This window comes from Arachis ipaensis, chromosome B05, assembly GCF_000816755.2.
Source record: "Arachis ipaensis cultivar K30076 chromosome B05, Araip1.1, whole genome shotgun sequence".
NCBI lineage: Eukaryota > Viridiplantae > Streptophyta > Magnoliopsida > Fabales > Fabaceae > Arachis > Arachis ipaensis.
In genome coordinates this window covers 37,033,549-37,057,953 of record NC_029789.2, presented here as the reverse complement: position 1 = coordinate 37,057,953, position 24,405 = coordinate 37,033,549, and positions in this window count along the sequence as shown.

Below are 24,405 nucleotides of genomic sequence, written 5' to 3'. Positions count from 1 at the left end.
TAACAACTAGAAAATCTCTTGGCAAGGTTATGAGAATTGGAAGTCCTATCCTCATTATCCTCCTCAATTGTGATGAGAATTGTCCATTGCTACCACTTAGTTAACCTCTAACCATGGAGAAAAGTCAAGTGGATGAATCAACTTGATTCCACAAGTCCTAGCCAACTCCCAAGGGAAAAACTAGCTTTAGTGGTATCCAAATCAATTAGCAAATTCTAATTGTCAATCAACAAAGGAATTAAATAATTCAAGCATCACTAATTACTCTACCTAGGCAAAGAGGAACAAAATCTATACTAAAATCAAACCAAAAATTTCATCAAACACTTGGAAGGCATAAAAGAAAAAGCATAGTAAATTGACAACAACAATGAAATCTAACAACAATTGAATGTAAGAAATCAACAACAACAATAAAAAGGAATACAATTATTATGAATTACCTCTAATTGAATTGAAAGAGAATAGAAAGAACAAAAGTAGATCTACAACAAAGTATAGAAACAAAATAGAAGAGATTACAACAAAAGAATAGAGGAATCATGAATGTAACAACAAAGAATTAAGAAGAAGAAGTAGAAGAGAGCATGAATCAAAACCTAGATCTAAGATTATTGACCTAAACCTAATCCTAATCCTAATCCTAGAGAGAAGTGAGAGCTTCTCTCTCTAAAACTAGCCCTAAATTAATCCTAATGTGAGTGAATGTGTGAAGTGATGTGAATTGATAATTTTCCCTTCAATCCTTGGTCCTTTTATGCATTTTGGCGCCAAAGTTGGTTGTAAATTGGGCCCGCCAGCTCTTAGAAATTGCTGGGCACGTTTTCTATTTAAAAATCACGTGCGGCCACCGACGCGTATGCGTATAGTGAACGTGCGCGTCCCTTGATGTTTTGCAATTCGCGCGTGCGCATCTAGTGCGCGTGCGCGTGGATGAATGATAAACCACTATTTTATGGTTTATATTGTGTTTAATTGTGTGATTTTGTCATGATCCTTGCCCACTTATTCATCAATTTAGCATGCATTTAGATTTCCTTCCTAAATTCAGTACATGTTTGAAAATTGCTTCCTAGAGACTTTAATTATTTACTTTTAATTCTCCTTTATTCCATTCGATACCGTGATCTATGTGTCAAGTGTTTCAGGCCTTATAGGGCATGAATGAGATGGAGATTGGAGAGGAAGCTAGCAAAAATGGAAGGAACACAAGAATTTGAGGAGATAACCAGCGAGAAGTAACGCGGTCGCATGGCTCACGCGACTGCGCGAAGGAACGCAAATCGTAGCGACGCGGCCGCATGCCTTGCGCGGCCGCGCGGATTGGAAAGCGCAAGCGACGCGGTAGCGTGGAGAGGAAAAAGCGCAAGCAACGCGTCCGCATGGATGACGCGATCGCGTGACATATGCGATCTGCATAATCTACAGAATTCGATGGGGGCGATTTTGGACCTTATTTCGGCCCAGTTTTTGGCCCGGAACAGCAGACTAGAGTCAGAGAATATGCAGAAACAATACACACATTCATTCAGTAGTTTTAGATCTAGTTTTTTTCACTCTCTTTGGTTTTTCTCTCTAGTTTTTAGGATTTTAATTTTCAATTGATCTTAGCATTGGAACAGTGAGAAGAGTTATTTCCTCATCAAGACTTCATCATTCTAGTTTGTTCTCTTAACTTGGTTTTATTCTTCCATGTTCTTTGTTATGTTCAATTTTGTCATTCAGATACTCCTATGATTAATTAATGCAAGGATTATTTCTCTTTAATTCAATTTCAATTCCAATAATCATGTCTTCTTTTAATTCCCTTTTATGTGCCATGGATTCTTTATTTACAATGCGTGAGTAGTTTCATTACTTGATAGGGAGTTGATTAAAAGGAACTCTTGAGTTGGAAGGATCGAAGGAGAAATTTATAGTTGGGTTGAATGTTGGATTGCTATCCTGTCACCAACGCCAATCCCTTTGAACTAAGTGGGTTGTAACTCGTGAATAGATTTGGCAGTCCAACTTGTTTGACTTTTCCTTACCTAGTAAAGGATAACCAAACAGAGTAACCGTTAATTATAAATCAATCTTAAAAATCACTCCATCAATGATAGAGATTCTAACTGATCAATTCCCAGTCAAGGCTTTTATTTATATTATTTAAAATTCCTCAATTTAAATTCCAATTTACTTAGCTCAACTTCTTGGAACATCTGATTAATAAAACAGCACACTTTTCTGCAACTCGTTGGAAGACGACCTGGGACTTAAAACTCCCAGAAATTTTAATTTAAACTCTCTGTGACATATTTCTAAATTGATAGGCAGATTTTCGGTGAGTTAAGAACTATACTCGCAACGTAACCATTTTAATAAATTTTTAATTCACCAACTTCTGCTTCCTATCAATGAATATATCCAAATCTTTGGCTTTTTCATGTGTTCTCCACTTTGCATGCTTTTCTCTTCACTCCTTTGATTCATTCCTAGCCTTTTCAACCTGAAATTACTTAACAAACATATCAAGGCATCTAGTGGAATCAAAGGTAAATTAAAATTAACAATTAAGAGCCTAAAAAGCATGTTTTCACACTTAAGCACAAATTGGGAGACAATCATGAAACCATGCTATTTCATTGAATAAATGTGGGTAAAAGTTCATAAAATCTCCTAAATCAAGCACAAGATAAACCCTACAAATGGGGTTTATCACGAACCAGAGACTCTTTACGAGTATTGGGAACGCTTCAGGAATCTCCTAGACTCATGTCCCCACCACAAGATTGACCAGTTGGTGTTGATTAGCTATTTCACACAGGGCATGAAGCCTCAAGACAAGACTACATTAGATGCTGCGAGTAATGGCTCTCTGAAGAAGTACAAGACGGTGACAGAAGCGTGGCAACTGATAACCAATTTAGCTGAGTCTACCCAGAATGCCAGGCACAGGAACAACCATCCTAAGGCCATTGTGGAAGTTTCCTCTAGTAGTGAGACTACTGCTCCCACATAGACTCTTGGAGAGATGACCAACATACTGAAGCAGCTACAGCTGAATCAACAACAACCTAAGCCTGCCCCACAACCACAGTGTCAACAGTTGGTCCCTTAGAGAGTGTGCGGAATATGTGCTTGTTATACTCATTACACCGATGAATGTCCGCAGCTCCAACAAGAAGACAACACCTTGGCAGCTACCCATAATTTCTATGACCGCCCTTATCAAGGATACTATCAACAAGGCGGTAATTATAACCAAGGTGGGAACTACAATCAAGGTTGGCAAGACAACTCCAACCAGGGATGGAGAGACAACTCCAACCAAGGATAGAGAGATAATTTCAACCAAGGGTGGAGGGACAACTACAACTGAGGAGGCAGAGACAACGGTGAAAATCAGAGGTAGAACAATAATAACAGACAGCAGAACCAAAACTAGCCTTACAGAGCACCTCACCAAAGGCAGTCCCAAGCGCCTCAGAACAACCAACAGCAGACTCCTCAAATTACTTACCCCCTTCTTCTTCTAATGATGAGATGCTTCGCTCCCTTGCGCAAGCATAACAAGACATTCATAATACGATTAGCTCTTCTATAAATGGTCTTAGCTCCACTATACAAGCTCTCCTCTCCCGGATGGAATCCTTAACTACCCCCAAAAATCAACCTTGAAGCTCCAGTACACTTCCTTCTCAACCTATACCCAACCCCAAAGGTAGAATCAATGCCATTACCTTGAGGTCTGGAACCACACTGCAAGAGAGGAGTCATGAGAAGCCAAGCTCAAAGGAAGACATTCAAGTTGAACACATTGTTGAGGTAGAGGATGTTGAAGAGGAGGAAGAAGCACAAGACATAGTTGAAGAAAGAGCGGCTCAACCAGAGAATGGAGCACCAAAGGAAGATGCAGTTACAAGAGAAGCCATTCCCATTCCCTTTCTACACTTTGTTAGGAAGTCTAGAAAGCATATGGAGCTAGACCCCAAGATGGTGGAGATCTTCAAAAAGGTTGAGGTAACAATTCCCCTTTTTTGATGCCATTCGCTAGGTACCTAAGTATGCTAAGTTTCTAAAAGATTTATGCATGAATAAAGATAAAATACATGATTTAGAAATTATTCCCCTAGGTAGCTCTATTTCTGCTTTAATGGGTGATATACCGGAAAAATGTAGTGATCCAGGTCCATGCATGGTCACTATTAGTATAGAGGGTGTACAATTTTTTGACTGCATGTGTGATTTAGGTGCGTGTGTGAGTATTATGCTATTATCTGTATATGATGCCTTGAGGCTCCCTCCCTTAAAAAGGTTGGCAGCACGTTTTGTTTTGGCAGATAAAAGCATAATCTTGGTGGTTGGAATTGCTGAGGACGTGCTGGTGAGCATTAAGGGGCTCACATTTCCTATTGACTTCTATATTTTGAAGATGCCCCCTACTGACTCAGGAAGACCGTCAGCCATCTTGCTTGGAAGGCTATTTCTGAAGACTTCAAGGTTCAAGTTGGATGCCTTCTCAGAAACTTACTCTTTTGAGATATATGGCAGAGCAGTGAGCTTCAACCTGGATGAAGCTATGAAGCACCCGCCGGAAGATCATTGCATCTTCCAGTACGACATCATTGATGAGACTGTAGCTGTAGTTCACCAAGAGGAAGTAGAAGAGATGAACATGGAGCAGGGTACAAGTGTGCGGAAACCTTCTGAGCTTACTGAAGACACCTTGCCACCCCCAATGGCTCCAAAAGATCAAGTGCCTAGCCATGAGCAGAAAATGGAGTTGAAGCCCCTTCTACCCTACCTCAAGTATGCTTACCTTAAAGATAATCAGAAGCTCCCAGTTATTATTGCAAGGGAACTCACTTTCCAACAGGAGGAGCAGCTGCTTAGTGTGCTGAGAAGACACAAGAAAGCTATTGGGTGGAGCTTGGCGGATATAGTAGGCATTAGCCCTCAAGTTTGTGAGCACCGGATACTTTTAGAAGAGAGAGCAAGGCCTGTTCGTCAACCTCAAAGGTGGTTGAACCCCACCATCTTAGAAGTTGTCAAGAATGAAGTGACCAGACTGCTTGAAGCTGACATCATCTATCCCATCTAAGATAGTGAATGGGTTAGCCTAGTACAAGTGGTGCCCAAAAAGTCTGGAGTCACAACAGTGAAGAATGAGCAGGGAGAACTCATAGCAACTAGAGTACAGAATTCCTGAAGGTTCTGCATTGATTACAGGCAACTCAACCAGGCCACTCGCAAGGATCACTACCCCCTGCCCTTTATCGATCAGATGCTTGATCGCTTGTCAGGTAAATCACACTACTGTTTTCTAGATGGTTACACTGGCTATTTTCAAATTCATATAGCTCCTGAAGATCAGGAGAAAACTACTTTTACATGTCCCTTTGGAATGTTTGCATATAAGAGGATGCTTTTTGGCTTATGTAATGCACTGGCTACGTTCCAAAGATGCATGATGAGTATTTTCTCAGATTTTCTTGAGAACTGTATGGAAGTTTTCATGGATAACTTTAGTGTGTATGGTGATTCATTCAATCTTTGCTTGGATAGTTTAGCTAGAGTATTAGAGAGGTGTGTTAGTTCAAACTTTGTACTAAATTTTGAAAAGTGTCATTTTATGGTAAAACAAGGTATTGTTCTAGGACATGTTGTTTCTATTACTGGTATTTCTGTAGATCCAACAAAGGTAGATGTCATTTTTAGTTTATCTTACCCCTCCTCCGTGAGGAAAGTCTGTTCGTTCCTTGGTCATGTAGGTTTCTACTGGAGATTTATCAAGGACTTCAGTAAGGTAGCATTGCCTTTATCCCGATTGCTGCAAAAGGATGTTGAGTTTGAGCTGAGTGAGGACTGCATGAAAGCGTTTGATAAACTAAAGATCGCCTTGACTCAAGCTCTGATTGTGAGAGGACCAGACTGGAGCCAGCCATTTGAGATTATGTGTGATGCCTCCAACCATGCAGTAGGAGCGGCGCTGACTCAGCACGAAGGTAAAGACCCTTTTGTAATTGCATGTGCCTCTAAGACCTTAGACGCTGCTCAGTCTAACTATACTACCACTGAAAAAGAGCTTCTGGCTATTGTTTTTGCTTTGGATAAATTCCGAGCCTACTTACTTGGTACTAAAGTGGTAGTATACTCAGACCATGCAGCTCTAAAATATTTGTTAGCTAAAAAAGAGTCCAAACCCAAGTTAATACGTTGGATATTGTTGCTACAAGAATTTGACTTAGAAATCAAGGATAGGAGTGGTTCCCAAAATTTAGTGGTAGACCACTTGAGTCGCCTAGAGCACATTAAGCATGACTCCACTCCTATCAATGATGCTTTTCCATTTGATAGCTTGCATGCAATATCTGAAGTAGTTCCTTGGTATGCGCCTATAGCTAATTATCTAGTTAGTCGCACCTTCCCTCCCAATTTTACTAAGCATCAAAAGGACAAGTTGAAAAGCGAGTTCAAATATTATATATGGGATGACCCATATTTATGGAGGTATGGTGCTGACCAGATAATTAGAAGGTGTGTGCCCCAATCAGAATTTCAGTCAATTTTAGAGGCCTGCCACTCCTCTGAGAGTGGTGGACATTTTGGTCCTCAAAGGATAGCTAGAAAAAATTTAGACTGTAGATTCTGGTGGCCCACTCTTTTTAAAGATGCTACTGCCTTCTGTAAATCTTGCTCCCCATGCCAAAGGTTTAGGAATATATCCAAGAAGGATGAGATGCGCCAACAACTTATGTTGTTCTGTGAAATTTTTTATGTTTGGGGCATTGACTTCATGGGTCCATTTCCAAACTCTAGTGGTTTTTTATACATATTGTTAGCTGTAGATTATGTTTCTAAATGGGTGAAAGCAATTCTTACCCGTACTGATGATGCTAACATTGTTGTCTCTTTTGTTAGAAATCATATTATCTGTTGCTTTGGATCACCACGAGCAATCGTGAGTGATCAAGGCACTCATTTTTGTAACAGGAGATTAACAGGTCTACTGAAGAAACATGGCATTGTTCACAAGGTAGCAACAGCTTACCATCCTCAGACCAATTGGCAAGCCGAGGTGTCTAACAGGGAGATAAAGTGCATATTGGAGAAGATTGTCAAGCCTCATAGGAAGGACTGGAGCACCAGGCTTGTAGACGCGCTTTGGGCTTACCAGACAGCGTACAAGACACCCATCGGGATGAGTCCCTTCCGTCTAGTCTATGGAAAGGCTTGTCACCTCCCAGTGGAGGTGGAGCACAAGGCTTTCTGGGCTGTAAGGGAATACAACATGGAATTTGACAAGGCCGGTGCTGAAAGGAAGCTGCAACTAGCAAAGCTGGAGAACCTTCGACTCGAAGCATATGACAACTCCAGGCTATACAAGGAGAAGGTGAAGGCTGTGCATGACAAGCATATCAAGAGAAGAGAGTTCAGACCTGGAGAGCTAGTTCTCCTTTACAACTCAAGGCTGAGGCTCATGCCAGGAAAGCTGCGATCAAGGTGGGAAGGACCCTATAGAGTAGAGAAGGCAGAGCCATACGGAGTCTTCAACCTGAGTCATCCTTCAAGCTCCAAATTCATCAAGGTCAATGTACATTGCTTAAAGCTATATCATGGTGAGAAAATGAAGGACAATAAAGAGCTAGAGGTCTTCCTCTTGGAGGATCCACCAACTGAAGCAGACTGAGCTTGTGGATCATCCAACTTAAGGACGTAAAAACAAAGTGCTAGGTGGGAGACAACCCACCATGGAATGATCGTCCCTTTTCATTCCTAGTTTTATTTTATTTTGTTTTTCATAAGTATTCATTCATAGTTTCTGCATAATCATCTGCATTCTGCATTCTGCATTCTAAAAAAAACGCATTCGACGCTCAAGCGTCTATGACGCGTACGCGTCATATGTGAATGCGTGAATAATAGGAATTGACCACAGAGTTGGGCAGGAGTGGCGCTGGAAGCATGCTTTGCGCACAAGCAAGCTCACATGTACGCGTCCCTCACGCGTACGCGTCGCTTAAGCTTTCAGCAGCCCACGTGTAAGCATCCCTGACGCGTACGCGTGACCCTAGAAATTGGCGTAAATGGGTGTTTGACAAGAGAGTTGTGCTGGTTTGGGGCTGGAACTGTGCTAGAAGCACAAACCACATCATGCGTACGCATCCCTAACACGTGCGCATCATTTTCCCTTAACCACCATCCACGCGTGCGCGTGACTGACGCGCACGCGTCATTTGCCATTATGGCCCCAACCCAGAATGAACAGAGAGTTGTGCGTATGCGGGGACGCCTTCGTGCGATTCGCACAACTGAGAGCACGCATGCGCGTCTCAGACGCGTACGCGTCACATGCGACACACAATTAAACCAGTACATCGCCAGATTTCAATTATCCCCTACCCCAATCTTAATTCCTTTTCAATCCTATTTCTTTTTTCCTTCTTCCTTCTTTCTTCCTTATTACTTCTTATTATCTATTACTTTCTTCCTCCCTTTTTCATCTTCTACCTCAGGTTCTTTTCTTTTCTCCCTCTACTTTTTCGTTCTTCTTTAAATTATTACATTTATTTATTTTTCTTTCTTCTCAATTTTTCTTTTAGCTTAGTTATTCATGGCTTCTTTTTCATTCTTTTATCATGAAATTTTTATATTGGTTTTGGAGTTTTATTTGGGTAGTACCTTATTATCATTGAGCTTGTAGATCTTATGAGGAGTGATTTGACAATTGACATTTAAATTTGGCTCTCATATACATTTGGATTCTTTATTTTCATTCCTATTTTAACTTTCCCACCAAGTGTTTGCGAAAAAGCTCTTATGGCATATTGAATCCTATTTTACTATTACACCTTCATGCCTCTTTTTTATAACACTTGTAATCCACATGTATTTGAGATTATCATTCACAATTATCACCATACAAGTGCTCTTTAATTTAGCTTATTTTAATAATTGATGCTTGAGTTATGCTTCTCATGCCTATTACTTGCATGCTTTTAACCTCTTGCATCTAATTACTATGAACTGCCTTTTTGCTCTTCATTGATGTCTTACCTACATGTAGTAGCTACCATGTATTTAAGCTATTATATTTTCTTTGGCATTCATTATCACTTAGAATTTTCTCCCGTCGGTTTGGAATTATATATATTTAACATCCTTCCTCTTTCTTTCTTCCTTAGGCATGGGTACCAAGAAAGGAAAAGAGAAGGCCACTGATAAGACACTAGCAAGGAGAGGAACCAAGAGAACATCGACTAAGGCACCCCCATCTACCAGTGTCAAGCCGCCTACAAAGCGGGTAAAGAGGATCATTAAAGTTGATGAAGCAGAAAAAGCCTTTCCCGCACGGGACCCCACACGGTTCACTAACCGTTATTGCGAACAGATGTTCCCCATCCTAGCTGAGAGGAACTACAACAATGAGCATCTGCTCATTGTCCCAACACACTTTGTTGATTTTGTGGAGCCCCGAACTGAGAAGAGACAGTGGAGATTTTTGAGGAGGTAGCCGTGAAAGGCCAACTTATCATGGGTAGTTGAATTCTACTCCAACTTCCACTCGCCTACATTGCAGACTGTCTATGTTCGTCAGCGACAAGTTCCTATCTCCGAGAGTGCCATACAGCGAGCACTAGATCTCCCACTTAGCCCAGAGGGGTTGGATGCTTATCAAGAAGCCTCTCTTAAGCGCCAGATGTATCAGTTCGACTGGGATAGCGTCCTTGGAGTTATAGCCCAACCTGGTAGCACCTGGATCCATGGGCAGCATCGATCAAAACCCAAGAGCATCTCAGCTCAGTCACTTACCTTGGAGGCTCGCATGTGGGCACAGATTATGTCCCACTATATCTTTTCGAGCACTCACGAGTCGACGTTCACAGCAGACATGGCTATTCTCATCTAGTGCATCCTGACAGAGCAACCTCTCAACCTGCCCCGATACATCTGGAAGGCCATGGGACACGTGCAAATAGCGGGTAACTTGCCTTTCCCCGCCTTGGTTTCAGACTTAGTCTCTGCAGTAGGTGCGTCCTATTGGGCAGGAAACACGAAGGTCATGACCCTTAGGGCCGACCAGTACGTCCCGAATGGGAAGTACATCAGGCCACGATATTGAAATTTCTGCACGTGGCGCATGTCACGCGTATGCGTCGGTCATGCGTACGTGTCGCTTGGCAAAAATCCTTGTCATGCGTACGTGTCAGTCACGCGTATGCGTCGTCCACATGTACGTGTTGCTGCTAGCTTCTCAAAACTTCATTTTTTCACGTTTCTTCCATTTTTGCATGTTTTCTTTCCATCTTCTAAGCCATTCCTACCTTATAAAGCCTGAAAACACTTAACACACAGATCACGGCATCGAATGGTAATAAAGGGTAATTAAAATTGACAGTTTAAAGGCCTAGGAAACATGTTTTCAACTGTGTCACAGAATTAGGAAGGAAAATGTAAAACACGTAATTTATATGCATAAGTGTGAGAAAAATGGATAAAACCTGCTGAATTCAATATAAAGTAAACCGTAAAATAGCGGTTTATCAATTACCCATAACCATCGTGTCCTAGGTCCTATCAAAGCCCAGTTAAACCGTATCATTACCCACATTCTCTTGCCACAAAGCGGTTCATATCAATGAGTTACTCTCTGTGACACCTTGGTTCTCTATGCCATTATCAACAGAACTAAAGTTTCTTTTACATATCTTATGATGCATCATATGTATGATTGCATCAAAGTGATAAAAATATTTTATTACCATATGGCTTGTTTTTTACTTGTTTCTTTGAGCACTTTGGTGTTGATCTAAACAATGAGATCCAAGATAATGAAATTTCATCTCTTAAAGGCAGTGGTGCAGTCAAAGAAACCAAAGCGAAAGCGACTAAGGCTGTAGGGACACGGTTATGGAAGAAGAAGAAGATGAAAGTATCCCTTCTTCTTTAGCTGCTGGTACATCAACTTCCAACAAATACTAGGTCAATGGAATTGTGAAAGACGTTGATGACACCTCATCTTAAGCAATTTTTAGGGTTCTTTTTTTTTCTTAGGTTTTTAATTAAAGTTCTTATGATTTTTAATAGAATTTAACAAATAATCAATTATTTAGAGTTGGAATAGTGTTTTTATGTTTTCAGGAGTTTTGGGCTTAAAAAGTAGCAAGAATCAATGTTTTTTCACAAAGAAAGCACAAATGAAATAGAAGCAGGACCCAAGAAGCATGGCCCAAGAACCATAGCCTAAGGAACAAAAGCTTGTCCAAAGGGAGGGAAACTGGATCCCAAAATACATACGCCTGGCGTACATGTCCACCAGCCCTGACCTCTTCACACTCCAGCAGTCTAACTTAAGCTATAGAGGTCCAAATGGAGAGGTTTTATTTGCGCTAGAAAGCCAAAGTCCAAAGCTTCATAATGATATTTATATGTCTATAGTGGACATTTAGTTTCAGCCACATACCACCATCATCTTTAGGATACGAAAAAACATCACCCCATACAACTCAAAATGTAAGGCCGACATATTCCAACTCTCAGGAAGCAACAATTAAGGCCCAAGCTTAATTATTGACATCGTTAAAAGCCTCAATCACATTTAGAAGAGTTGTAGATCAAGAAGATTAGTTATTACTTCTCTCTAGAAACATAAGAGATTTGGTTGTTAGGATTTGATTTGAATTATCATTTTTAAATTTGAATTAAAGTCAATAGCTTATCTTTCTCTCCGGAAGATAAGTAGTTATCTTATCTCTCCAAAAGGTAAGATTAGTTTAGTTTTGAGTTTGAATTCAAGAATTTAGGCTATAAATAAGTGAGCATAGCTCACAGAGGAGGGCATCAAATCCACAAACTACTTCTCTTCTTGTTTTTCTTACTTTCTCATGGGTAACTAATTCTCTATCAAAGGGTTAGGAGCTCTGTTTATGTTTTCCATGGATAATTAATCTATGTTTATTTTATTTCAAAGTCTTGCATTGATCTATTTCATGATTGAGTTATTCATTCTTCATTCGGATTAGTAAATCTGAAGGTAAACTAATTCTTTTTGGATTTTTGTATTATAACTGAAGGTCGATCTCAGATGAGATCTGTTATGGTGGCCAGAGCTATCGTGTCCGACTTGTTGGACCTGGTGGTGCTGCTGATCCTTGGTCACCAGAGGGTGGTGGTACCTGCAAGAGACTCCGATGCTTAAGTTAGCATGGGCTTTGAGCAGGTATTTTGTGTAGAATCAGAGTATGAATTATACCTAGGTGCTCCAGTATATTTATAGTGGTGTGGGCTGACCTTTCTAGATAAGATAAGTTAGTTATCTTATCTTATCTTTGAGTGAAGTCATCTTATCTTTTAGGCCAACCGCCTTTGGAGTGGGTTGTGTCCCTCTGTTTGGGCTTATTTGGGCCTTTATAGCGATTTGGCCGAGCTCTTTGTGAAGAGGTCGGTAATGGACTAGCCTTTCAAGAGGTCGGTAATAGACCAACCTTTCAAGAGGTCGGTCGTTCTGATCTTCGTCCAAGCCGGATCGCATAGCTCGACCCATGGTATGAACAGTTAGGAATAGTGGTTCAATTAGTCTGCGACACATTCATGATTTTCAATCACTCTAATTTTGAATAACAGAGATATAATTTGGATTAGAACAACTATTGAAAATTATGTTTTCTTTTAAGATTTAACTGGACAAGACTAGCTTGAATATGTGACATATAATTTGATCTAAGGACTACTTTTAAATCTTATTTGAATCAAAAATTAGTTTTTGTACTTAATCTCTTGATTAATTAAAGTGACCCCTAATTAATGCTTGAGAAACTGAGGAGCCAGGGAGTTGAAAATAAGTTACTAAAGGTTTTGTCATGAAAGATCTTTGCAAACTTCAAGATAAATGAACAAGATTGGATCTTTAGAGCACAAGCATCTCCAAAGCCCTTGACTTTCATCATCACTATCTTCTCTCAATCAATATTCAAGATCTACTATCCAAAGCATTCAAGCATTCTGAAGATTTTCAGCAAGATTCCAAGATTTTCTCTTGTCCTCTCCGATCATCAATCAGGTGTAATTAATCTTATTAGGCTTTTAATATGATATTTTCTTGTTCAATCATTTAATCCTCGTGGGAATGATATCCATTCACCGTGGTATTATTTGAGCGATTTGGTGCACTTGCCGATATTCGTAAGCTTTGATTTTCGCTCATCAAGTTCTTGGTGCTATTTTTGAGGATTAATTGAAATTGACAATATACATCCGATTAAATCCTAACTTAGATATTGTTTACTGTCTTTTTTATTTTTCTTTCACGTTCTTTCTTTTTTTTTTCTTTTATTTTGCAATGCTTTTTATTTCTTTTTTATTTTCTTTGTCTAAATCTTTTCTAACAATTAAGATCTTGACTTACTTTCTTTTATTTTCTTTGAAATCTGTTGGTTTAAATCCTTTTTTCTTTAGTTTCATTATTCCACAATTTTCACATTCCTTTTACTCTCTTTTAGTTTCTTTATCTTGTTCAAATTCTTTTTCCTCTTATTTCTCTTTTATTCCACTAAGGTAAATTTTCGCTTAAAAAAATATTTTGAATTTTTAATTCGTGCTTTAAATGCTTATTCCTTTTTCGGTTTAAATTCCTTCTTCCATAGTTTTCTTAGATTCCATATTATTTTTCTTTGTCCCTATTTTCCAGGGTTCTGGAAATTGAACTGGATTGGTCGGTTCGACCGGATTAAATGGAAATCGGTTATTTGGCCAGTCCAGTTGACTCTGAAAACCGTTTGCAGAAAATTGGCTAAAAAATCGATCAAACCAGCAATTAATAGGTAAACTAAATGAACCGTCCGGGTTTTTTGAAAGCCCAGTTTGTTGCACTCACCCCTCAAAATGGCATCGTTTTCCCAAAAAAGAAAATACCTGAAGCAGAAGACGGACCGGACCCCTCCCTCTTTCATTCTCTCTCAAAATAAAAACCCCTTCCTGAAGAAACCTAACCCTATCAAAGCCTCAGAGGAAATCACCAGACCAAAGCAGCCACCATCAGCACCCATTACTATCATCGCTGGTAGTGATAACAGCGGTTGCCTTCTTGTCCTCTTGAAGGTATGCTTCTCTTATCGCATTGCTTCAGAGCAGTTGTTATCATCTCTATCCCCATCGTCAAGCCCGAACCCATCCTCATTGTCGTCGGCCCCCCATCACATTGTCATCTCTGTCCTTGTCACTTCTGTTGTGGTCAAGCTCGTGCTCTATCCATCTCTCTCCATCAGAACCCCATAAACCCGGTGACCCACATTCTCAACCAATGGGTTTAAGATGGCAGATCCGTCACTCACAAAAAAATCAAAGATCTCATCGCATGCCTCTGTCGGAGACGTTGCTATATGCACTGATGTGTAGCGTAAGTCGGCCGATTAAGAAATTAATATGGAAATACGTTGCGAGTATAGTTCTTAACAAGCAAAAATCCGCTCATTAATTTAGAAAGGTTGTCACAAAATTAGAATAAAAATACTGGGAGTATGAATCTCAGGTCGTCTCCCAACGAGTTGACAAAAGGGTGCCATCTTATTAATCAGGAGTTTTCCGAGAAATTTTTGAGAGTTGAATGACAGAAAATAAATAATTGTAAATTAGAGCAATGAAAATTAAAAGAGATTTCTATATTCAAAATAAAAAGCCTTGACTGGGGGAATGATTAATTGGAAGTTCTATCCTTGTTAGAATTCTCTCAAGTGTAGTATAAAGAGGTTGTTGTTTTCACTTAGTTAACCCTTACTAAATAAAGGAAAGTCAAGTGATTGAGCTAACTCTTATTTGCAAATCCTAGTCCTCTCCCTTGGGAAGGACTAGTGTTAGTAAATAGAGAATTAGCCAACAACTTCCCATTTAACTAATCACTTGAGCATTCTAACTAAAGTGTCTCCATTTAATCAACCCCCAAGTCAAGTTGGGAGTCTACTCTATCAACATGAATACCATCTTTGTTGTTTTATAAGAGAAGAAAAAAGGGAACATAGTAATTAAAATCAATTGGAAGCAATTAAACAAATAATAAAATTTAAATAGAAAAGTACCTCTTGCATTAATAAATTCTAAAAACAATCCAATTGTAACTCTAAACAAGAATTAAGAATATGGAATAGTAAGGGAATAAGAAAACAAACTAGAATAGTAACTTCAACGGAGGTGATGACTCTTCTCAATATCCAAAAGAAAAAGCATAAAACTAGAAATCTATAAATGTAAAAAAACCTAGAGGAAGAGTAATTTTTCTCTCTAGATTCATATCTAAAACTAAAACTATGCTAATGAGAATGTGTGTTGAGTCTCTGCATGTTTCATGGCTCTAGTCTGTGTTTCTGGGCCGGAAACTGGGTCAAAACTCGGCCCAAAATCGCCCCCAGTATTTTCTGTTATTTCTACAGATCGCACATGTCACGTGTACGCGTCAGTCACGTGTACGCGTCATGCACGCGCACGCGTCATCTTGTAGAACTCCAATACACGCGTACGCGTCAGGTACGCGCACGCGTCACTGTAAAATCTCCAGATCACGCGCACGCATGAGCCATGCGTGCGCGCCGATGCTCGGTGGTTGTCTCCTTTATTTCTTATGCTCCTTCCATTTTTGCAAGCTTCTTCTCTATCCTCTAAGCCATTCCTACCCTATAAAGCCTAAAAACACTGAACACACAAATCACGGCATCGAATGGTATAAAGAAGGATTTAAAATACACAAATTAAAGGCTTAGAAAGCAAGTTTTCAATCATGGAACAAAACTAAGAAGGTATTGTAGAATCATGCAATTTGTATGAATAAGTGGGCAAAGACTTGATGAAACCACTCAATTGAGCACAAGATAAACCATAAAATAGTGGTTTATCAACCTCCCCACACTTAAATATTAGCATGTCCTCATGCTTAGCTCAAGGAGATCAAAAGACTGAATAAGGGAAAGTAAGACTCATGAAATGCAACCTATGTATGAATGGAACTATATGCTACGATGATTCTGCCTACTTGGTTAAAAGTAAATAAGTTCTTCAAGACAAACATAAATCAGATATCACTAATTAAAATCATACAGTAAAGACAAGTAAACCTGTAAGAAGATAGCTCATGAAAGCAGGGAACATAGAATCAAGCATTGAACCCTCACTAATGGTGTATATGCACTCTTATCACTCAAGTGTATAGGGTAATCCACTCTAGTCTTCTCTAGTCATGCTTTCTAAACTTTGTTCTTCACCTAACCAATCAACAAGTATTTAATGTACCAATGCAAACATCATGAGGTCTTTTCAAGGTAGTAATGGGGCTAAGGTAAAGGTGAGGGTATATATATATGGCTAAGTGAGCTATAAGTTGAATCCTTGATTAACCTAAGCTCTCACCTATACACACACTCTATATACTTTTAAATTCATGCCTAGCTACCCAAAGTTCCCACTTTTTCATCTCATACTCATGCATCAACTTTTCTTTTAATTTTATCACATATGCATTGATCTTTTTCCTTAACTTAGCATTGGGATAATTTTTTTTGTCCCCTTATTTATTTAATTATTTATTGAATTTTTTTTAACGAATATAAAAGTAAACACAACTTATCAATGCACATGGATTTTTTTTCTTTTTTCTGGTCTCACATGAGTAGGTACCAAAATTTTCAATATTTTATCATAACACATTCCCTATTAACCCATGTTCCCACAGTTTTCCCACACTTAATTGACACACAATCTCTATCTTAAGCTAACCAAATATTCAATTGGGGTGTTTAATTGTTTTTCTGCTTAAGACTAGTGATGTGGTAAAATATAGAACAAATGGGGATTAAAAGGCTCAAAGTGGCTAATAAAGGTAAATGGAAGGGTAGGCCATTTGGGATAAGTGAGCTAATGATCAAATAATAGCCTCAATAATATGCGTGCATATAAACACATTAAACATTGGACATATAGGATGGAACAAAATAAAAATTACAATCATAGAGAAGAAAACACACAAGAATAAAATATTATGGTTAAATAGTGTAACCATGTAATTAAGCTCAAATCTCACAGGTTGTGTGTTCTAGCTACAATTCATGTTCCAAATTACAATCTTCAAACAAGTTTTAACTCAAAAGTTTTAATTTAAATTAGTGAAATTTTTAAAATAGAGTCTTGAAAAGAAACTTATTATTTTTCAACCAAATAGAACATGCATGCAAACACCTATTACTATGCAATTTATCCTATCCTAACATAAGAAAAAATAACCTATTGGTGTTAAGAAAGAGCAATTACCTCCGGAAGTCAGGAACTGACCGACCTCTCCACACTTAAAGCTTGGCACCATCCTCGGTGCCATCAGTCAGGAACAAAGGGGGGCTGGTAGCAGCATCTCCACAGTCGAGATTAACATGGCTCCCTATGCTGGTGGATGAAGTAGAGTCCGAAGTGTCTAGGTCTTCTTCAGGTGGGTGGTTGCCAACAATCAGCTCCTTGAGGTATGTAAATCGGCGCTTGTTACGGCACTCCCTTCGTTTTGCCTGCCGGTCAAGCCGGTCCAACCTCTCAAGTATCTGAAGGAGCAGTTGATTTGTTGAAGGTGCTTGTGATATGGAAGGAGGAGGAATATCTTCGACCGGGTCTGCGGTCGACTGGTAGTGGCTACTGGGGTCGGATGTACTTCCCGTTGGGGACGTACTGATCATCCCGTGGAAGTATGGCCTTGGTGTCCCCAGCTCTGTAGGAGACTTCGGCTGCCGAGACTAGATCTGAAACCAAGGCGGGAAAAAAGGTAGGTTGTCCGCAATCTATACGTGTCCCATGGCATGCTGAAGGTGTCTTGGTAAATTGAAAGGCTGGTCTGTAAGGATACACCAGAGGAGAACAGCCATATCTGCAGTGAAGAAGGACTCGTGAGTGCTCGGGAAGACGTAATGGGACATAATCTGTGCCCACACTCGAGCCTCCAAGGTAACTGCTGAAGCCAATATGCTCTTAGGTCGGGAATGATGGTATCCATAGATCCATTTGTTGCCAGGTTGTGCTATAACTCTGAGGATGGCATCCCAGTCAAATTGGTATGTTTGGCGCTTGAAAGAGGTTTCTTGGTATGCATCCAATCCTTCTGGAGCAGGGGGAAGATCTAAAGCTTGCTGAATGGCCCCTTCGGATATAGGGACTTGCTTCCCACGGACATAGATAGATTGCAAGGCGGGCATGTGAAAATTGGAGTAGAATTCAACTACCCATGAGAGATTAACTTGTCGTGGCTGTTTCCGTAAGAATCCTCATTGTCTGCGCTCAATCCGGGGCTCAACAAAATCAACAATGTGGGTCGGGAGGATGAGTATGTGCTCATTGTTATAGTTCCACTCAGCCAAGATGGGGAACATCTGCTCACAGTAGAGGTTAGTGAACCACACAGTGTCCCTTGCTGGAAAGCCTTTCTCTGTGTCATTGACCTTAATGATCCTCTTGACTCGCTTTGTTGAGGGCTTTACTGATGTCGAGGATGGTTCCGCAGCTAGTGCTCTTTTTGTTCCTCTCCTTGCCGGTGGTTTGGGAGTAGCTTTCTCTTTATCCTTCTTGGTAGCCATCCTGAAAAGGGAAAAGGAAAGTAACATGTAAAGCCAAAGGTTAAAGCAAGGAGGAGGATAGTACAAGTGATAATCAATGCCAAGGTAAAGAAGGATTAAAAAACTAATAATCAAATGGGTTTTATGAAACTAATAATCACGTTTGTATTGACACTTATATTTGATTAATAAAATATTGAAAGGGTTTTATGAAAAACAGGCATTAGAGTAGAAGGATAGAATAATTAAAAATGATTAATGCCATACGGACTTTTTCACAAACACTTAGTATGCATGGTAAAGATGTTATTGAAAGTATTAAATTTGAACATGCAAGCAACCCAAAAAGTTAATATTAATTGTCAATTAACCCCTCTATATATCCACAAGCAAAATATAGAAGAAAACAATCACCCAATTAAATTTCTAACACCAATTAAAAGGATGTAAAAAGAAAAAGAAAGACAAAGAAAACATAGATAATGAAATTAAAAAGAAAAAGAAGAAGGGATTATAAATTAAAGTAATAATAGAAAAGTAAAAGGGGAAAAAGAAAAGAACCTTGAGGAAGAAGATGAAGAAGGAGGGTGAAAGTAGTAGAAAGTAAGAAAGAATAAAGAAGAAATAAGGAAGAAGAAAGAAGAAAGAATGATAAGAGAAAGATAAGTAGGATTGGTTGGTGTGTGAGATTTGAAATCAGGCGCTGAGGTGGTTTAGCTGTGCGTCGCTTGCGACGCGTATGCGTGATAGGGTTGTGCAATTGGTGTGGAGGCAGCCTCGCGCAAGCACAACCCTCTGTTTTAAAACGCACATTGCTAAAATTTGAGGCGACGCGTGCGCGTCAGGGACGCGCACACGTGAATGGCCTGAATTAGAAAAATGACACGTACGCGTCAAGGACGCGTATGCGTGATAGGGCTTGTGCTTCCAGCACAATTCCAGCCCCACACCATCATAACTTTCTGGCCATACACCCATTTACGCCGATTTGTAGGGTCACGCGTACGCGTGGGTGATGCGTACGCGTGGAAGGCTGATTCTGCAAGTGACGCGGATGCGTCAGGGACGCGTACGCGTGGGCGTGTTTGTGCATAAAGCACGCCTCCAGCCATGCTCCCACACAACTCTCTATTTGGTTCTTCTTTGTTTCGCATGCACATATGACGCGTACGCGTCAGCGACGCTTGCGCGTCGTGTGTTCTTTTTTTTATGCAGAATGCAAAATGCAGCATGCAGTTGAATTATGCAAAAATTATGAATGCACAATAATAAAAATAAAGTAGAATAAAATAAAATAGAACTAAGACTGAAACGGAATGATCATACCATAGTGGGTTGTCTCCCACCTAGCACTTTGCTTTTACGTCCTTAAGTTGGACAGTCTTCAGGATCATTCTGCTTCTGTTGGTGGGTCTTCCAAGAGGAAGACCTCTAGCTCTTTGCGTTCCTTCATCTTCTCACCATGATAAAGCTTTAGGCGATGTCCATTGACCTTGATGAATTTGGAGCTAGAAGAATGACGCAGGTGAAAGACTCCGTATGGCTCTGCCTTTTCTACTCTATAGGGACCTTCCCATCTTGATCTCAGCTTGCCTAGCATGAGCCTCAGTCTGGAGTTATAAAGGAGAACCAACTCCCCAGGTCTGAATTCTCTCCTTTTTATGTGCCTGTCATGCACAGCCTTCATCTTCTCTTTGTATCGCCTGGAGTTGTCATATGCTTCTTGGCGAAGGTTTTCTAATTCTGCTAGTTGCAGCTTCCTTTCAGCGCCAGCTTCCTCAACTCCTATGTTGCACTCCCTCACAGCCCAGAAAGCCTTGTGTTCTACCTCTACTGAAAGGTGGCAAGCCTTTCCGTACACTAAGCGGAAGTGGCTCATTCCAATGGGTGTCTTGTACGCTGTCTGATACGCCCAGAGCGCATCAACAACTCTGGTGCTCCAGTCCTTCCTATGAGGCTTTACTATCTTCTCCAGGATGTGCTTTATTTCTCTGTTAGATGCCTCTACTTACCCATTGGTCTGGGGATGGTATATTGTTGCCACTTTGTGAACAATCCCATGCTTCTTCAGTAATCCTGCTAATCTCCTGTTATAAAAGTAAGTGCCTTGATCACTCACGATTGCTCATGGTGATCCAAAGCGACAGATAATATGGTTTCTAACAAAGGAAACAACAGTGTTAGCATCATCAGTACGGGTAGGAATTGCTTCCACCCATTTAGAAACATAATCTACAGCTAACAGTATATAAAGGTAACCACTAGAGTTTGGAAATGGACCCATGAAGTCAATGCCCCAAACATAAAAAATTTCATAGAATAGCATAATCTGTTGGGGCATCTCATCCCTCTTGGATATATTACCAAACCTTCGGCATGGGGAACAAGATTTACAAAAGGTAGCAGCATCTTTAAAAAGAGTAGGCCACCAGAATCCACAGTCTAAAATTTTTCTAACAGTTCTTTGAGGGCCAAAATGTCATCCACTCTCAGAAGAGTGGCAAACCTCTAAAATGGACTGGAATTCTGATTGAGGCACACACCTTCTAATTATCTGGTCAGCACCATACCTCCAAAGTATGGGTTATCCTATATATAATATTTAGACTCGCTTTTCAGCTTGTATCTTTGATGCTTACTAAAATTAGGAGGAAAAGTATGGCTAACTAGATAATTAGCTACAGATGCATACCAAGGAACTACTTCAGATACTACATGCAAGCTATCAAATGGAAAAGCATCATTGATAGGAGTGGAGTCAGTCTTAATGTACTCAAGGCGACTCAAGTGGTCTGCCACTAAATTCTGGTTACCATTCCTATCCTTAATTTCTAAATCAAATTCTTACAGCAACAGTATCCAACATATCAACCTTGGTTTGGACTCTTTTTTAGCTAATAAATATTTTAGAGCTACATGGTCTGAGTACACTACCACCTTAGTACCAAGTAAATAGGCTCGGAATTTATCCAGAGCAAAAATAATAGCCAGAAGCTCTTTTTCAATGGTGGTGTAATTAGACTGAGAAGCGTCTAAGGTCTTAGAAGCATAAGCAATTACGAAAGGATCCTTACCTTCACGCTGAGCCAGCGCTGCCCCTACTGCATAGTTGGAGGCATCACACATAATCTCAAATGGCTAGCTCCAGTCTGGTCCCATCACAATTGGAGCTTGAGTTAAGGTGGTCTTCAGCTGATCAAATGTATTTATGCAGTCCTTACTTAGCTCGAACTCAACATCTTTCTGCAGCAGTCTGGATAAAGGCAATGTTACCTTATTGAAGTCCTTAATGAATCTCTTGTAGAAACCTGCATGGCCAAAGAGCGAACGAACTTCCCTCACAGAGGAGGGATAAAGTAAACTAGAAATGACATCTACCTTTGCTGGATCTACAGAAATACCAGTATTAGACACAACATGTCCAAGTACAATACCTTGTTTTACCATAAAGTGACATTTTTCAAAATTTAAAACAAGGTTTGAGCTAACACACCTGTCTAATACTCTAGCCAAACTATCCAAGCAAAGGTTAAAGGAATCACCATATACGCTAAAATCATCCATAAAAACTTCCATACAGCTTTTAATAAGATCTGAAAAGAAGCTCATCATGCATCTTTGGAAGTAGCCGGTGCATTACATAAGCTAAAAGGCATTTTTTTATATGCATACATTCCAAAGGGACATGTAAAAGTAGTCTTCTCCTGATCTTCAGGAGCTATATGAATTTGAAAATAGCCTGTATAACCATCTAAAAAGCAGTAATGGGATTTACCTAACAGGCGATCAAGCATCTGATCAATAAATGGCAAGGGGTAATGATCCTTGCGAGTAGCTTGGTTGAGACGCCTGTAATCAATGCAAACTCTCCATGAATTCTGCACTCTAGTTGTCAGGAGCTCTCCATACTCATTCTTTACTGTTGTGACTCCAGACTTCTTGGACACCACTTGTACTGGACTAACCCATTCGCTGTCTGAGATGGGGTAAATGATATTTGCTTCAAGAAGCCTGGTCACTTCTTTCTTGACAACTTCTAAGATGGTGGGATTCAATCTTCTTTGGGGTTGATGGACAGGCCTTGATCCATCTTCTAAGAATATTCTGTGCTCACAAACTTGAGGGCTGATGCCTACTATATCCACCAAGCTCCACCTAATTACTTTCTTGTGTCTTTTCAGCACACTGAGCAGCTGGTCCTCCTATTGGGAAGTGAGTTCCCTTGCAATGATAACTGGGAGCTTCTGATTATCCTCAAGGTAAGCATACTTGAGGTGGGGTGGAAGGGGTTTTAATTCCAATTTCTGCTCATGGCTAGGCATTGGATCATCTGGAGCTAGTGATAATGGCAAAGTGTTCTCATTGTGTTCAGAGGGTGTCCCCACACTTGGACCTTGCTCCATGTGCCTCTCTTCTGCTTCTTCTTGGTGAACTGCAACTACAGTTTCATCAATGATGTCACACTGGAAGATGGAATGATCTTCTGGAGGGTGCCTCATAGCTTCATTCAAATTGAAACTCACTGCTCTGCCATCTATCTCAAAGGAGTAAGTTCCTGAGAAGGCATCCAGCTTGAACTTTGAAGTCTTCAGGAAAGGCCTTCCAAGCAGGATTGATGATGGTCTTCCTGAGTCATTAGGGGGGCATTTCCAAGATATAGAAGTCAATGGGAAATGTGAGCCCCTTAATGCTTACCAGCACGTCTTCAGCAATTCCAACCACTGTGATGATGCTTTTATCTGCTAAAACAAAACAAGCTGCCGACCTTTTTAAGGGAGAGAGCCTCAAAGCATCATATATAGACAATGGCATAATACTCACGCTTGCTCCTAAATAACACATGCAGCCAGAAAATATTACACCCCCAATGGTACAGTTAACCATGCATGGACCTGGATCACTACATTTTTCAGGTATACCTCCCATTAAAGCAGATATAGAACTACCTAAAGGAAAAGTTTCTAATTCATTGATTTTATATTTATGTATGCATAAATCTTTCAGAAACTTTGCATATTTAGGTACTTGTTGAATAAAATAAAAAAGGGAAACAGTTACCTCAACCATTTTGAAAATTTCTACCATTTTAGGATCAAGTTCCATCTATTTCCTGGGCTTCCTTGCAAGGTGTGAAAATGGAATAGGTGATGGGATATTTTCGCGGAAAAATGAATTTCTCCAAAACACCCAAACTTAACCGGCAAGTGCACCGGGTCACATCAAGTAATAATAACTCACGGGAGTGAGGTCGATCCCACAGGGATTGAAGGATTGAGCAATTTTAGTTTAGTGGTTGATTTAGTCAAGCGAATCAAGATTTGGTTGAGAGATTTGTGATTTGCAAAATTTAAATTGCATAAAAAGTAAAGGGAATGGGAAATTGGCATGAAATTAAAGAGAACAGGAATTAAAGTGCTGAATCTTAAAGAACAAGAAATTAAATGGCAGAAACTTAGAACGCAAGAAATGTAAATTGCGAAATCTTAAAGTGCAAGAAATGTAAGTGGCTTGAATTGTAAAGGGAATGAGGAGTTGGATTTGCAGAAATTAAACAAGGAAATGTAAAATTGCAACAAGCAGAGAAATAGAAGAAGACTTGGATTGAATCGGATCTAAAACAGTAAAGTAAAATGAGCATGAAAGCAGTAAACAAAGGATGTAAAATTGGAATTCAGATCTCAGGACCCAAGAGACTAGANNNAACGTTGGCCTCCCCTTGCTTATTCATGGCGCCAACGTTAGCCAAAAAGTTAGGGGCTAACGTTGGCGCAAACTTTTGCTAATCCAGGGAGTGTTTTTCATGCGCCAACGTTAGCCAAAAAGTTAGGGGCTAACGTTGGCGCAAACTTTTGCC